This window comes from Phyllobates terribilis, unplaced genomic scaffold (assembly GCF_046119375.1).
Source record: "Phyllobates terribilis strain yellow unplaced genomic scaffold, ASM4611937v1 Scaffold_2__4_contigs__length_985480577, whole genome shotgun sequence".
In the NCBI taxonomy this organism is placed as follows: domain Eukaryota; kingdom Metazoa; phylum Chordata; class Amphibia; order Anura; family Dendrobatidae; genus Phyllobates; species Phyllobates terribilis.
In genome coordinates this window covers 29,743,562-29,760,194 of record NW_027362762.1, presented here as the reverse complement: position 1 = coordinate 29,760,194, position 16,633 = coordinate 29,743,562, and the positions used below count along the sequence as shown (strand labels likewise).

At 48.1% G+C, this 16,633-nt stretch overlaps 1 long non-coding RNA gene across 1 annotated transcript; it reads right to left on the bottom strand.

Moving 5' to 3' along the window:
- Window positions 1–5,680: 5,680 nt before the first annotated feature.
- On the bottom strand, window positions 5,681–11,478 carry LOC141190524 (uncharacterized). The gene is made up of 3 exons (XR_012264554.1): window positions 11,348–11,478; window positions 9,325–9,628; window positions 5,681–7,697 (listed from the first exon to the last, which is right to left on the bottom strand). It is a non-coding gene; the product is annotated as an uncharacterized lncRNA (long non-coding RNA).
- Between the last annotated feature and the right edge of the window lie 5,155 nt (window positions 11,479–16,633).

The window sequence follows — 16,633 nt, the reverse complement described above, 5'->3', positions numbered from 1 at the left end:
CAGTTCGGCGAACACACGGGTGTTCGACGAACCGAACCGAACTCGAACACTACGGGGGTGGCTCAACACTACTGATGATCACATGTAAACCAAGTACAGGCCTAAAAGGCCCCAGGTATGTGAATATGGGGTAGTCCCAAAAAAGAGTTGCTTTACCGAAATGCCTATAACATAAAAATACAGTATATGAACAACTGGAAATTGCTAACAACTAGTGTTGAGCATTCTGATACTGTAATATCGGGTATCGGCCGATATTCACGGTATGGGAGTTCCGATACTTTTAAAATATCGGATACCGGAATCGGAAGTTCCCATAATGCCTGCGCTCTGCAGTGTCTCTGAAGGATGACAAGCTGGATGGCAGCGCTCTGCTGCGATCCAGCCTGTCATCAGAATGCCATCCCAGCGTGAGAGAATTCTCCTGATTGTTTAAAAGCCGGCGGGCGGTAAAAAGACGCCGGCTTTTAAACAATCACACAGCCCCACACTGCTTCCCCGCAGCCTCCCACCCCGATCCGCCGCTCCCCTCGCCACCTCACATCCCGATCGTAAGTTAGGTCCGGGCGGGGAGCACAGCACCAGGGAGCGGGGAGCGAAGGACCCGGGCGGGGAAGCCGGCAGTGAAACGACTTCACCGCCGGCTTTCCCATTCTGTGCTGCGCTCTCCCGCCGGTTATTTCAAATGAACAGCTGAGGTATCAGGTGATGCCGATCAGCTGTTCATTTGAAGTAGCCGCGGTGCCCTCAGAGGGTTCATGTGAGTTCATGCTTCACTGCATTGCATGAACTCACATGAACTTTCCCCCGGCAGCACAGGTCAGCCTCACCTCCCAGACCATCAGCCCGTCATGATTAGTGTGTGCGCGGTGTCTGTGCGATGTCTGCGGGTGTGTGCGGGTGTGTGCGCGATGTCTGCGGGTGTGTTCGTGCAGGCAGACATAGGCCGATGTGACACTACTACTCCCATCGGCCTATGTCTGTCCCCTGTCCACTCGTGCCAGCAGGATCAGCTCGATGGGAGCAGTAGTTCCCATCAGCCTGATCCTGCTATTTAATCTGCCCCATATGTTATTTTTGCCCCTATACATCTTTTATTCTTTTAGGCCCCCATATATTTTTTTTTGTTTTTGGTCCCCAATAAATTTTAAATGCATTTAATTGGTGGCCAGTGGTTACCTAAAATAAATTAGTTTATACATTACCTGTCCCTGCCGATCGCCACCTAAAATAAAGTAAAAAATAAAAATCTACACCTATACTCACCTAGACACCTAATTCCCCGAAGCCATCGATCTCCTGTAATAAAAAATAAAATAAAAAACCACAACCGTATCCTTACCCCTCCGTAGTAGTCCACGAGTGTCCCACGATGATCTCCAGTTTAGAGCAGCCACATAGAATGTGACCGCTCTGAACCGCCGCTGCCGCTAGAATGACGGGGCCGTAAAGCAGCCCCGTCATTGCATAAGCGGGTTCGCCGGAGTTCAGGCAGCGCTGCTCTGGTCAGCTCCTTTACGGCCCTGCTGTACCGTGAGAAATTCCCACGGTACAGCAGTGCCGTAAAGGAGGTCTCCGGAGCTGCGCTGCCTGAATGCACTCCGGTGACCTCAGTCAGTGGCTCCCGCTGCCGGGAGCGGACGTGTTCCCGGCAGTGTGAGCTTACAGCAGCCATGCACAGCTGTCACCATCTCCAGATGTGACAGCTGTGCATGGGAGATCAGCGCAGGAACGTGGACAGGTAACTATTTTTTTTAGTAAGCTAAGAATTAAATAAAATGGTGTGTTTTATTTCAAATAAATTATTTTTTTCTAGGTGTAGTGTGTTTTTTTGTTTTTAACACTTTGTAGGTTAGTAATGGGGGTGTCTTATAGACGCCCATCATTACTAACCTGGGCTTCATGGCAGCTGGCGCTGACATGAACCCCACCACTATTACCCCTGCCACCGCACCAGGGCAGCGTGGAAGAGCGAGGCTAAGTGCCAGAGTTGGCGCATCCTATGGATGCGCCATTTCTGGGGCGGCTGACGACTGGTGTTTCTAGCCTGGGAGGGGGCCAATATTCATGGCACCCTTCCTGGGCTATTAATATCAGCCCCCAGCTGTCTGCCTAGCCTTTGCTAGCTATTAAAATAGGGGGGACCCCACGTCATTGTTTTGGGGGGTCCCCCATTTTAATAGCTAGGTATTCAGATGGGGACTGATATTAGTAGCCTGGGAAGCTCCATGGGTATTACCCCCTTCCCAGGCTTCAAACATCTGCCCCAGCCGTCTGCTTAACCTCTGCTAGAGACTAAAATTATGGGGGATCCCACGCCAATTTTTTTTAAAATAAATCCTTTATTTTAACACTAAATGACACTTGAGGGGTTAATAAAGATGCCGTCCCTAAATTATAATTTATTTTTTAATTAATTTTTCCCAAAAATTTTGACGTGGGCTTCGACATATTTTTGTATGCCAGCCAGGTACAGCAGGCAGGAACGGGCTGCCCCCAACTCCCAGCTGCCTATTTGTACCTGGCCAGACACAACAATATAGGGAAGCCCTTTTTTTTTTATTATTATTATTATTTCATGAATTTCATGAAATAATTTTAAAAAAAAAATACGCAGGGCTTCGCCTTATTTTTGTGTCCAGCCAGGTACAACTAAGCAACTGGGGGCTGGAATCCACAGCACAGGGAGGCCCAAGCTTTGTGGACCCCCCTGCTGCGAACTGCAGTCCGCAGCCACCCCAGAAAATATCGCGTTCATAGAAGCGCCATCTTCTGGCGCTGTATCCAGCTCATCCAGGGCCCTGGTGCGGTGGCTCACTGGGTAATAAAGGGGCTAGGGCCAGCTGTGTATTATCCGCTCGCCCTAAGCCCGAAATTCATGGGGTCACGCCAATATAAGGCTATGTGCCCACGATGCAGAAATGAAGCAGAAATTTTCCGGAGTTCAGGCAGCGCTGCTCCTGACCGTGAGAAATTCCCACGGTACAATAGGGCCGTAAAGGAGGTCACCGGAGCTGCGCTGACTGAATGCACTCTGGTGACCTCAGTCAGGGGCTGAACTCCGGCGAACCCGCTTATGCTTGTTGTGGTTTATTATTTTATATTTTATTACAGGAGATCGATGGCTTCGGGGAATTAGGTGTCTAGGTGAGTATAGGTGTAGTTTTTTATTTTTTACTTTATTTTAGGTGGCGATCGGCAGGGACAGGTAATGTATAAACTAATTTATTTTAGGTAACCACTGGCCACCAATGAAATGTATTTAAAATTTATTGGGGACCAAAAACAAAAAAAATATATGGGGGCCTAAAAGAATAAAAGATGTATAGGGGCAAAAATAACATATGGGGCAGATTAAATAGCAGGATCAGGCTGATGGGAACTACTGCTCCCATCGAGCTGATCCTGCTGGCACGAGTGGACGGGGGACAGACATAGGCCGATGGGAGTAGTAGTGTCACATCAGCCTATGTCTACCTGCACGCGCACACCCGCAGACATCGCACAGACACCCGCACACACCCGCAGACATCACACAGACACCCGCACACACCAATCATGACGGGCTGATGGTCTGGGAGGTGAGGCTGACCTGTGCGGCCGTGGGAAAGTTCATGTGAGTTCATGCAATGCAGTGAAGCATGAACTCACATGAACCCTCTGAGGGCACCGCGGCGACTTCAAATGAACAGCTGATCAGCATCACCTGATACCTCAGCGGTTCATTTGAAATAACTGGCGGGAGAGCGCAGCACAGAATGGGAAAGCTGGCGGTGAAGTCTTTTCACTGCCGGCTTCCCCGCCCGGGTCCTTCGCTCCCCGCTCCTTGGTGCTGCGCTCCCCGCCCGGTCCTAATTTACGATCGGGATGTGAGATGGCGGGGGGAGCGCAGGATCGGGGTGGGAGGCTGCGGGGAAGCAGTATGGGGCTGTGTGATTGTTTAAAAGCCGCCGGCTTTTAAACAATCAGGAGAATTCTCTCACGCTGGGATGGCATTCTGATATTTCTGTCCCATTGACTTGCATTGGTTTCCGGTATCGGAATCGGCGATATCCGATACTTTTTGGGTATCGGTCCGATCCAATCCGATCCGATATTTCCCGATATCGGAAGGTATCGCTCAACCCTACTAACAACTATATACCTGAGGAATACCTAGAGTGTCAAAATTCTAACTAAAGTAATCTTGCAGAAAATAGAAAACAAGTAACCTAGCAGGCCTGCGAGGCCCCAGGTATGCGTTCTAGGGTTAATAGGGACTACTATGATCAGCCAGCGTGGTTATTTAATAATTTTCTGTAATTATCATGTATAAGTTTTTCTTGCATATCATCCTATCACAAGCATCGATTACACTCAAATGCTCTATGTGCGTGTCCCTCAAACCCTGCTCTCTTCCCCCCTCCATCTCTTAATGCATTCTTTACCTATTGAGGTGTTATCTATCTGTATCCTGGACTTCAATATTTATGTATCATATGTTTAATCTATAACTGTGGAGTGTGATCCCTGATATACATTCACACTACTGGCCTTAGTGAGTTGCCACCATTGAGGAAGACATATCTTGGTTTTGAGCAGTATGTGCCTCAGACCTCTAGTGGATGGAGGTATGGTAGACATGCTTTGCTGCACAGGGAGGGGACAATTTCTTCTGATGGTATCAATGGAGGTTTTTCCTCCAGATTAAGGAAGGAGGGGTTGATTAATTAAATCAGATGGGGCTTGTGGCAGCATAAGATAGACTGCAGGATACCTAATTACATTATCATCCCATTTTTTCTTCTGATGAACCTTGATTTACATGGGGAAAGGCGTCGAGGGATGTGGAACTCCTGGACTTTACTGGGAAGTCAGTGTCCCTGCATATTACCAAGGGGTAAGACCACCTCTTGAAGCTCATCAAGAGAATGCCAAGAGTGTGCAAAGCAGTCATCAAAGCAAAAGGCGGCTACTGTGAAGACCCTAGAATATAAGACATATTTTCAGTGGTTTCACACTTTTTTGTTAAGTATATAATTCCACATGTGGTAATTCATAGTTTTGATGCCTTCAGTGTGAATGTACAGTTGTCATAGTCATGAAAATACAGAAAAATCTTTCAATGAGAAGGTGTGTCCAAACTTTTGGTCTGTACTGTATATATATATATATATATATATATATATATATATATATATATATATATATATATATATATATATATATAGCCTCTACTAGCCTCTACTACAGGGTCAGCTGGTGTCCACAAAGGAGCTACTGTCTCATGAGTCTGTGTCACCCAGGGGAATATAGGGGGACTCGGTACCCGGGCCTTTTACCTTATTTAGGAGGTCACGGCAGTCGGCTCCCAGGCCTGTACTCTGGGGTCTCTCTTGAAAAAGGGGATTTTTAGTGTATGGTTTGTCTCGTGACGCCACCTGTGGTTTCCGGTAATGGTTACTGGCTCTGCTGCAGACCTCCGGGGGTGATGAAAGGGCAGCTGGGATGTTTCTCCTCCCCTCAGACGGAGCGGGTCCCAGGGCAGTGTAGTATAGATGATGGTGATGCTGGGGCTTGTGGTGCAGGAGAGATGGCGCAGCGGAAATAACTGACGGAGGCAGCGGAGTGCAGTCATCCGAGTTTACTCACAGTTCTGTTTACGTTCCTCAGGTACACTGTATGGGTGCAGCCTCCCGCGTCGCACTGCGTCTACCAGATAAGGGGTCCAGCACTTTCTCAAGTATATCAGGAGCGCTTGACGGAACCCCGCTTTCTTTATGTTCCTTACTAGACCGACTTCTTGCGCCGGGTCTTCTCCCTCCTGCCCTGCGCTTTCCCACACACAGTCCCGATCGGGTGCTCTGAAGTACCTCTGGGCAATCTGGAGTTCCTGGACCTACTTGATGCCCTTCACGGTGACTAGGGTGAGACTATGGAAGTGCAGAAGCCTCCAGTTTTCCAGCCGAGACCTGGAGTAACACGGCTGGTCCAGGGACCAGTTCCCTTCTTGCTGCCTGATCCCTCTGACACCTGGCAGATTCGGGCGTACGGGTGCCGTCCTGCACTCACCGTACCCCCTGGGATCCCTTATGTTACGGGAGCCTTTCTCCTCTGCTCCTCTCCTGGGTCCCTATGACTAGGCCCCTTATGGAGCAGAGCTCCTGAAGAGACTCTGCTCCCCTCCTCTCCTTACTGACTGTCGTACCTCTGTCCTATCCTCTCCTGCCACCCTAAGATGGCTTCCCTTTATATACCTCCTATAATGGTGCTCCCCTTTTCTACATCCTCCACCCACACCCACTACTGGTTCCCCCTCTCTTTGGTTCCCCCCACTCCAGCCAGGGACAGCGCTCAGCAGAAACACTGTGCATCTTGCCCTTCCAGCCGGCCAGGAGTAGTGTAGTGTTGGATGCGGGTGTTGGGGTCCTGGGCAGTACTCCATCCTTACCTGAGAGAAGGAGACACCACACCTCTGGGTGAGGTGCAGTACCTCTGTGGCGACTGAACCCTCAGGGGCGCCACAAGTCTAATACTCATAAGGGGGCTTCCTACCTGCTTCGCCAATCCACCCTCATTGTGGACCTCCACTTTCCCCACCCATAGTGATTATCTGTGGTTTATGATACATTATGGAGGGTTCAACATTAAATTAACGCATACGTTATTCAATAGCTTGGGAAATATATATATCAGCGCTTTTACAGTTGCTTAGAGCAATAAGCAAAACAATAAACTCTACATGCAAATCTGTACAATACTAGAAATCCAACCCGCTAGGCCACTGAACCAGTTGGCTCGATTTAAAAAGGAGAATGTATTCCCCCACCAGGAGTCTCTGTTTGCGCTTTGTTACTTTGACCAATTGTCTCTGAGTTCAATAATTTTGGTTTGGCAAGAGGGCCTGTAAGCCCGGTGTCCGCAAACCAAGAATGCTCCTTCTGGGAGAACACGAACATGGGAAGGGGTCAGTATACATTGGTATGAATTCAAAAAGCCCCAACATGGCTTTATGGGCCCACCAAGTATTATTCATTTGTTCTCCGTCTATACCACATGTACATTTACCTCTTTCCTTCCTTACTATTTTACTTCAACACCATTTTGGTATACTGTCTCATTAACCTGGGTTTGATCATGCATGTATTTTTAACTGCAATCAGGGATTAGCAACTCAATAGTGACTCAGCCGACTATTGTCCATGAAGCAGATATGTCACGTGGCTCATCCTTTCTCCAAAATTTGTGTCCTGTTCTTATTGTGTATAACGTGTGGTGTTAATACCTCCCGTGGCTCCAGAAGCAAGGCTAAGTACGGCAAAGTCCTGCAGATATTGGGCTGTGTGTGCAGATCTAACAGTCAATAGTCTTTGGGCTTTGCTCCTTTCATGTCCTTTATAAGAAAAGCATGATGTCGAATAAGTTTGTTGTCCCAGTCCATATATAAAAGTCTATCTAGAGTTTCTGTAGGGTGCAATCATCATGTTATCCCAGCAGGATGATAAAAAGGACAGTCATTCTGTTGGTGAAGTGACCTTTTTTGAAGTGACCGACGTGGATCCAGGTGGGCCTTCCCTCAAGCTTCACTGAGGTGGATGTGGTCAGCTGGACTTGGAATGGGCCATCAACTCGTGGATCTAGGCTCCTTCTCACGTGTCTGCGTATGACCACCCAATCACCTGGATTCAACTGATGCACGTCTGCACTTGCATTTGAATCTGCAATGGATGAAAACACATGTTTATGCACCACATCAAGTTTTTTTCTCTGCAAGGCCTGGACATAAGCTGTCATAGTACCATGTTGCATTTGCAGTACCTGCGGGTAGTACAGACCCTGTCTTTAGGTCACTTCTAAACAGGACTTCAAAAGGAGACAAACTTGATTTTCTATTTGGAGTGTGTCTGACTGAAAAGAGTGGAAGTGGCAAGCACTCTACGCAGTTCTTTCCTGTGTCTGCCATGGCTTTTTGAATTTTTTTAGGTTAAGTGTTAACCTTTCTGCTTTCATAGAATCATAGAATGGTAGAGTTGGAAGGGACCTCCTGGGTCATCTGGTCCAACCCCCTGCTCAAAGCAGGATTCACTAAATCATCTCAGACAGATGTCTGTCCAGCCTCTGTTTGAAGACGTCAATTGAAGGAGACCTCACCACCTCTCGTGGCAGCCTGTTCTACTCATTGATCACCTCACTGTCAAAAAGTTTTTTCTAATATCTAATCTGTGTCTCCTCCCATTCAGTTTCATCCCATTGCTTCTAGTCTTTCCTTGTGCAAATGAGAATAAAGATGATCCTTCTACAATGTGACAGCCCTTGAGATATTTGTAGACAGCTATTAAGTCTCCTCTCAGTCTTCTTTTTTGCAGCTAAACATTCCCAGATCTTGTAACCGTTCCTCATAGGACATAGTTTGCAGTCCGGTCACCATTCTGGTCGCTCTTCTCTGAACTTGCTCCAGTTTGTCGATGTCTATTTTAAAATGTGGTGCCCAAAACTGGGCGCAGTATTCCAGATGAGGTCTGACCAAAGAGGAGTAAAGTCCGATAATGACTTCACGTGATCTAGACTGTATGCTTCTGTTAATACATACCAGAATTGTATTTGCCTTTTTTGCTGCTGCATCACACTGTTGACTCATGTTCAGTCTATGATCTATTAGTATACCTAAGTCTTTTTCACATGTACTGTTGCTTAGCTCTATTCCTCCCATTCTGTATATGCTTTTTTCATTTTTATTGCCCAGATGTAGTACTTTGCATTTTCCCTGTTAAAAAACATTCTGTTAGTTACTGCCCACTGCTCCAGTTTATTTAGGTCTTTTTGAAGCCTTTCTCTCTCTTCTCTAGTATTAGCTATCCCTCCTAGCTTTGTGTCATCAGCAAACTTAATCAGTTTACCCTCAATTCCTTCATCTAAATCATTGATAAAGATGTTGAACAATACAGGTCCCAGGACGGAGCCCTGTGGTACCCCACTTGAGACATTCATCCAGCTGGATGTGAAGCCATTTACGACCACTCTTTGAGTCCGATCACTAAGCCAGTTATGAATCCACCTAACAGTTGCCTTGTCCATTCCATACTTGGTCATTTTTTCAATAAGGATGGTGTGAGATACTTTGTCAAATGCTTTGCTGAAGTCAAGATATACTATATCTACAGCATTTCCCTAATCCACCCAGTCAGTGATTCTGTCATAGAAGGAAATTAAGTTAGTCTGACATGACTTGTTAGTTACAAACCCATGCTGACTCTGGTTAATCACTTCATTCTTATCCAGGTACTTACATACATGTTGTTTAATAATTTGTTCAAAGATCTTTCCTGGTATAGAAGTCAGACTCACCGGCCTATAGTTCCCTGGGTCCACCTTCTTTCCCTTTTTTGAAGATAGGAACAACATTTGCTCTTCTCCAGTCTTCTGGGACTTCTCCCGTCCTCCAAGAATTTTCAAAGATTATGGAGAGTGGCTCTAAAATTTCTTCTACGATCTCCTTCAGTACTCTGGGGTGTAATTCATCTGGACCTGGAGACTTGAACTCATTTATGTTAGCTAAATATTCCCTCACAATCTTTCTGTTTACAGATAACCTGGATTCTTCTATTCCTTTAATAGGACAGTGAAGATCAGTTGATGTTACATTTTCCTTCTGAGAGAAAACAGATGCAAAATAGGAATTAAAAAGTTCGGTCTTCTCAACATCCTTTCTTACCATTTCACCATTTTCATCCTGTAAAAATCCTATAGCATCTTTGACTTTTCTTTTACTTTTGACATACCCCCAAAAGCCTTTTTATTGCTTTTGACATCTCTTGCAAGCCTTAATTCATTTCCTACCGCTTTGTGACCTATATGGGGTGTGAAATGCTTGTTTCATTCCTAGAAGTGAAGTGTGTACCCCTGTCACTCTCTATGGTTTCTGGGACACCATACCGGCAGATCAGTTCTTTCATCAGTTTGTCCGCAGTCATTTTAGCGCTTGCAGATTTTACTGGATAAGCTCCTGGCCAACCTAAGAAGATCTACACATACCAGGACATATATTCATATTATCATTGCGGAAAAATCCGCAGAACTACCAATTATTTTGCGTAATCGCGGCCTTTTCGCCGCCATTGACTTGCATTGAATCGCTTAATATCCACATGACTACATCTGCACATGCGGATATTAAGCGATTTAATGTGCGGATGGTACCCGGGTGGGGAGGACAGGAGACTCTCCTCTGGACCCGGGTAGCATAGAACCTGTAAAAAATAAAGAATTAAAATAAAAAATGTACATTATACTCATCTTCCAATGGCCCCCGGTCTCCTGTATGATGCGTCCTGGCTTCCTGGCAGTTCGCAATGGTCTAAAAGGACCTGCCATGACGTCATTTAGTCATGTGACGGGTCACTCAACCGCTAACGTTGGCGGTCGCGTGACCCGTCATATGACTAAATGATGTCATGGCAGGTCCTTTTACACAACCGCGAAACACCGGGAAGACCGGACACATTGGAGAAGGAGACTGGGGGCCATCGGAAGGTGAGTATAATGTTTTTTTTTTTATTTCTTACCATTTTTATTCTTTTTTTTAACTAACTTTGTCACACTAAAATCGCTTGGAAAGCGCTTGACAACCCGCATGCGAAATGGCATGATCAAAACGCTTCACTTATGCTTGTCCCTGGCAGAAAAAACGCATGTACAATCCGCATGCGTTTTTTCTGCCAGGGAGATGCAGAAACGCTCAGGAAAAATCCGGAGCATTTCTGCATCGTGGGCACACAGCCTAACCTGGGTTGTGATGTGTGCAGATGAGGCAGGACTGCACATGTTTTGCAGCTGTGTAACTGAAACCAGGAGGCATTTATCATGGTACACTTGTGACTTTTTGAGGCGTGAGTTTGGCCATTTGTTGCTTGCACCATCACAGGGAACAGGGACCTCAGTAAGCACAATCTATTCTTAATCTCCCATACTCCATTCAAGATTAGCATAGCTCGCATTTTTCCCCAGTCTTCCTTCTCTGAGGGGGTAGCCTGATGTTGGAGGGATTTCAGGACGTCCAGACTGGCCGTGGCTGGAATTCGCTGACTCCACGCCACAGTCCTCTGCTCCCTAGGCCACCTTGCTGCTACTTTGGCAGCCTCGTCCGCACTTCTATGGCCCTCCAGGGAGTCACTTTTTGTGTGTGCTTTCACCTTGATTATGCCAACCTGGACAGGTAACATCCATGCCTCCATTAATTGCTTCACCAGCTTTGCATTTTTAATGGGCTTACCAGCTAATGTAAGACAATCTCCGCTTCTCCAGATGGGGCCATAATCATGTGAAATTCCTTATCCATAACTCGAATTTATGTAAATATTAGGGACTTTACCTGCAGAAGCTCTACACGCGTCAGTGAGTGACTTCGGCTCTGCCTCCTGTGCTGACATGTGAGGAGGGAGTGGTTCAGCTCGGATTACCTCATGTGAGGATGGAGTGGTTTAGCTTTGATTACCTCATGTGAGGAGGGAGTGGATCAGCTCGGATTACCTCATGTGAGGAGGGAGGAGTAATTCAGCTCGGATTACTTCATGTGAGGAGGGAGGGGTTCAGCTCGGATTACCTTATGTGAGGAGGAAGTGGTTCAGCTCGGATTACCTCATGTGAGGAGGAAGTGGTTCAGCTCGGATTACCTCATGTGAGGAGAGAGTCGTTTAGCTCGGATTACCTCATGTGAGAAGGGAGTGGCTCAGCTCGGATTACCTCATGTGAGGAGGGAGTGGTTCAGCTCGGATTACCTCATGTGAGGACGGAGTGGATCAGCTCGGATTACCTTATGTGAGGAGGGAGTGGTTCAGCTCGGATTACCTCATGTGAGGAGGGAGTGGTTCAGCTCGGATTACCTCATGTGAGGAGGGAGTGGTTCAGCTCGGATTACCTCATGTGAGGAGGGAGTGGTTCAGCTCGGATTACCTCATGTGAGAAGGGAGTGGCTCAGCTCGGATTACCTCATGTGATGAGGGAGTGGTTCAGCTCGGATTACCTCATGTGAGGAGGGAGTGGTTCAGCTCGGATTACCTCATGTGAGGATGGAGTGGTTCAGCTTGGTTTACCACATGAGAGGAGGGAGGAGTGTTTCAGCTCGGATTACCTCATGTGAGGAGGGAGTGGTTTAGCTCGGATTACCTCATGTGAGGAGGAAGTGGTTCAGCTCGGATTACCTCATGTGAGGAGAGAGTCGTTTAGCTCGGATTACCTCATGTGAGGAGGGAGTGGTTCAGCTCGGATTACCTCATGTGAGGAGGGAGTGGTTCAGCTCGGATTACCTCATGTGAGGACGGAGTGGTTCAGCTCGGATTACCTCATGTGAGGAGGGAGGAGTGATTCAGCTTGGATTACTTCATGTGAGGAGGGAGGGGTTTAGCTTGGATTACCTTATGTGAGGAGGGAGTGGTTTAGCTTGGATTACCTTATGTGAGGAGGGAGTGGTTCAGCTCGGATTACCTCATGTGAGGAGAGAGTCGTTTAGCTCGGATTACCTCATGTGAGAAGGGAGTGGCTCAGCTAGGATTACCTCATGTGAGGAGGGAGGAGTGATTCAGCTCGGATTACTTCATGTGAGGAGGGAGTGGTTCTGCTCAGATTACCTCATGTGAGGATGAAGTGGTTCAGCTCGGATTACCTCATGTGAGGAGGGAGGAGTAATTTAGCTCGGATTATTTTTTGTGAGGAGGGAGTGGTTCAGCTCAGATTACCTCACACCCAGTGTCCCAAGCCAGTGGCCACGGGCCTTTTAGGGCGACGGCCTCTGAGTCCTCATGTCAGGAGTGAGTGGTTCAGCTCGGATTACCTTATCTGAGGATGGGGTGGTTCAGCCCATATTACCTCATGTGAGGAGGGAGTAGTTCAGCTCAGATTACCTCATGTGAGGAGAGATTGGTTTAGCTCGGATTACCTCATGTGAGGATGGAGTGGTTCAGCTCAGATTACCTCATGTGAGAAGGGAGTGGTTCAGCTCGGATTGCTTCATGTGAGGATACGACTGCATTTCCAGTGTAGAATCTCCCATCCTAGTGGAATTGACTCGCCCCCTGGCGCCGTGGTGTACTCGATAGCCGGGCCGGTCCTTTCCTTGGGTAGTCACGATGGCAGTGACCTAATCCATGGCACTGGACGGTCAAATAATTAAAGAAAAAGGGGAATAAAGTTTTTTGGGATTATGTTCGTGAAGCCACCCGTGGTATGTGGCTATATGGGGCCGCCGCTGCGGTGCAGATCCACTGGAGCTGATGGTGACGCAGCAGAGTTGGTTCAGCTCTCCACAGGCAGAGCTAAACTCCAGGGCAGTATATGATGAAATGTGGAGGTAGATGTTGTTGGTGCGGTGTAATGCAGGGCTGGTGGCACAGTAATTAGTCAAGGACACAGTGGGGTGCAGTCTTCAGGCTTTACTTACAGTTGTTAAACTGCTTCAAGTTACACTTTCTGGATTATAACCGCCCACGTCGTCCTGTGTCCTCCGGGGAAGTGATCCAGCCAACTATCAGGTATTTTGGATGCACTTGAACGGGACCCCTTTCTATGTACCTCTCCAGGTCGTCTCTCTGCGCTGGCTCTCGCCCTCCTGCCCTGCGCCTCACACCCAGTATCGCAAGCCAGTGGCCGCGGGCCTTGTCGGGCGACGTCCTCTGAGTCCTCATGTGAGGAAGGAGTGGCTCAGCTCAGATTACTTCATTTGAGGAGGGAGTGGATCAGCTCGGATTACTTCATTTGAGGAGAAAGTGGTCCAGTTTGGATTACCTCATCTGAGGATGTAGTGGTTAATCTCGGATTCCCTAATGTGAGGTGGAAGTGGTATAGCTTGGAAAACCTCATGTGAGGGGTGAGTGGTTCAGCCTGGATTATCTCATGTGAGGACGGAGTGGTTCAGTTTGGATTATCTCATGTGTAGAGGGAGTGGTTCAGCTCGGATTACCTCATGTGAGGAGGGAGTGGCTCAGCTTGGATTACCTCATGTGAGAAGAGAGTGGTTCAGCTCGGATTACCTCATGTGAGGAGGGAGTGGATCAGCTCGGATTACCTCATGTGAGGAGGGAGTGGCTCTGCTCGGATTAACTCATGTGAGGAGAGAGGAGTGATTCAGTTCGGATTACCTCATGTGAGGAGGGAGTGATTCAGCTCGGATGATCTCATGTGAGGATGGAGTGGTTCAGCTCGGTTTACCTCATGTGAGGAGGGAGGAGTGATTCAGCTCGGATTACCTCATGTGAGGAGGGAGTGGTTCAGCTCAGATTACCTCATGTGAGAATGGAGTGGTTCAGCTCGGATTACCTCATGTGAGGAGGGAGTGGTTCCGCTCGGATTACCTCATGTGAGGATACGACTGCATATCCAGTGTATAATTTCCTATCCTGATGGTATTGACGCACACCCTGGGGCCGTGGTGTACTCGGTAGCCAGGCCGGTCCTTTCCTGGGGTAGTCACGATGGCAGTGACCGAATCCGTGGCCCCGGACGGTCAAATAATTAAAGAAAAAGGGGAATACTTTTTTTTGGTTTATGTTCGTAACACCACCTGTCGTATGTGGCTATATAGGGCCGTCGCTGTGGTGCAGATCCACTGGAGCTGATGGTGATGCAGCAGAGTTGGTTCAGCTCTCCACAGGCAGAGCTAAGCTCCAGGGCAGTATATGATGAATTGTGGAGGTAGATGTTGTTGGTGTGGTGTAATGCAGGGCTGGTGGCACAGTAATTAGTCAAGGACACAGTGGGGTGCAGTCTTCAGGCTTTATTTACAGTTGTTAAGCTGCTTTAAATTACACTTTCTGGATTATAACCGCCCACGTCGTCCTGTGTCCTCCGGGGAAGTGATCCAGCCAGCTATCAGGTATTTTGGATGCACTTGAACGGGACCCCTTTCTATATACCTCTCCAGGTCATCTCTCTGAGCTGGCTCTCGCCCTCCTCCCCTGCGCCTCACACCCAGTGTCCTAAGCCAGTGGCCGCGGGCCTTGTCGGGCGACGTCCTCTGAGTCCTCATGTGAGAAAGGAGTGGCTCAGCTAATATTACCTCATGTGAGGAGCGAGAGATTCAGCTCAGATTACCTCATGTGAGGAGTGATTGGTTTAGCTCGGATTACCTCATGTGAGGAGGGAGTGGTTCAGCTTGGATAACCTCATGTGAGGAGAGAGTGGTTTAGCTCAGATTACCTCATGTGAGAAGGGAGGGGATCAGATCGGATTACCACATGTGAGGAGGGAGTGGCTCAGCTCGGATTACCTCATGTGAGGAGAGAGAAGAGATTCAGCTCGGATTACCTCATGTGAGGATGGAGTGGGTCAGCTCAGATTACCTCACACCCAGTGTCCCAAGCCAGTGTCCGGGGGCCTTGTAGGTCGACGGCCTCTGAGTCCTCATGTCAGGAGGGAGTGGCTCAGCTCAGATTACCTCATGTGAGGAGGGAGTAGTTTAGGTCGAAAAAACTCATGTGAGGATGGAGTGGTTCAGCTCATATTACCTCATGTGAGGAGGGAGTGGTTCAGCTCAGATTATCTAATGTGAGGAGAGAGTGGTTTAGCTCGAATTACCTTATGTGAGGGGGGAGTGGATCAACTCAGATTACCTCATGTGAGAAGGGAGGAGTGGCTCAGCTCGGATTACCTCATGTGAGGAGGGAGGAGTGATTCAGCTCGGATTACTTCATGTGAGGAGGGAGTGGTTCAGCTCGGATTACCTCATGTGAGGATGAGTGGTTTAGCTTGGATTACCTCATGTGAGGAGGGAGTGGTTCAGCTCGGATTACCTCATGTGAGGATGGAGTGGTTTAGCTTTGATTACCTCATGTGAGGAGGGAGTGGTTCAGCTCGGATTACCTCATGTGAGGAGGGAGTGGTTCAGCTTGGATTACCTCATGTGAGGAGAGAGTAGTTTAGCTCAGATTATCTCATGTGAGAAGGGAGTAACTCAGCTCGGATTACCTCATGTGAGGAGGGAGGAGTGCTTCAGCTCGGATTACATCATGTGAGGAGGGAGTGGTTCAGCTTGGATTACCTCATGTGAGGAGGGAGTGGTTCAGCTCGGATTACCTCATGTGAGGATGGAGTTGTTTATCTTGGATTATCTCATGTGAGGAGGGAGCGGTTCAGCTTGGATTATCTCATGTGAGGAGGGCGTGGTTTAGCTCACATTACCTCATGTGAGGAGGGAGTGGATCAGATCAGATTACCTCATGTGAGGATGGAGTGGTTCAGCTCGGATTACCTTATGTGAGGAGGGAGGAGTGATTCAGCTCGGATTACCTTGTGTGAGGAGGGAGTGGTTCAGCTCAAATTACCTCACACCCAGTGTCTCAAGCCAGTGGGCGCGGGTCTTGTAGGGCGACGACCTCTGAGTCCTCATGTCAGAAGGGAGTGGTTCAGCTAGGATTACCTCATGTGAGGACGGAGTGGTTCAGCTCGGGTTACCTTATCTGAGGATGGGGTTGTTCAGCTCGGATTACCTCATGTGAGGAGGGAGGAGTGATTAAGCTAGGATTAAATTGTGTGAGAAGGGAGTGGTTCAGCTCAGATTACCTCACACCCAGTGTCCCAAGCCAGTGGCCGCGGGCCTTGTAGGGCGACAGCCTCTGAGTACTCATGTCAGGAGGGAGTGGTTCAGCTCGGATTACCTCATCTGAGG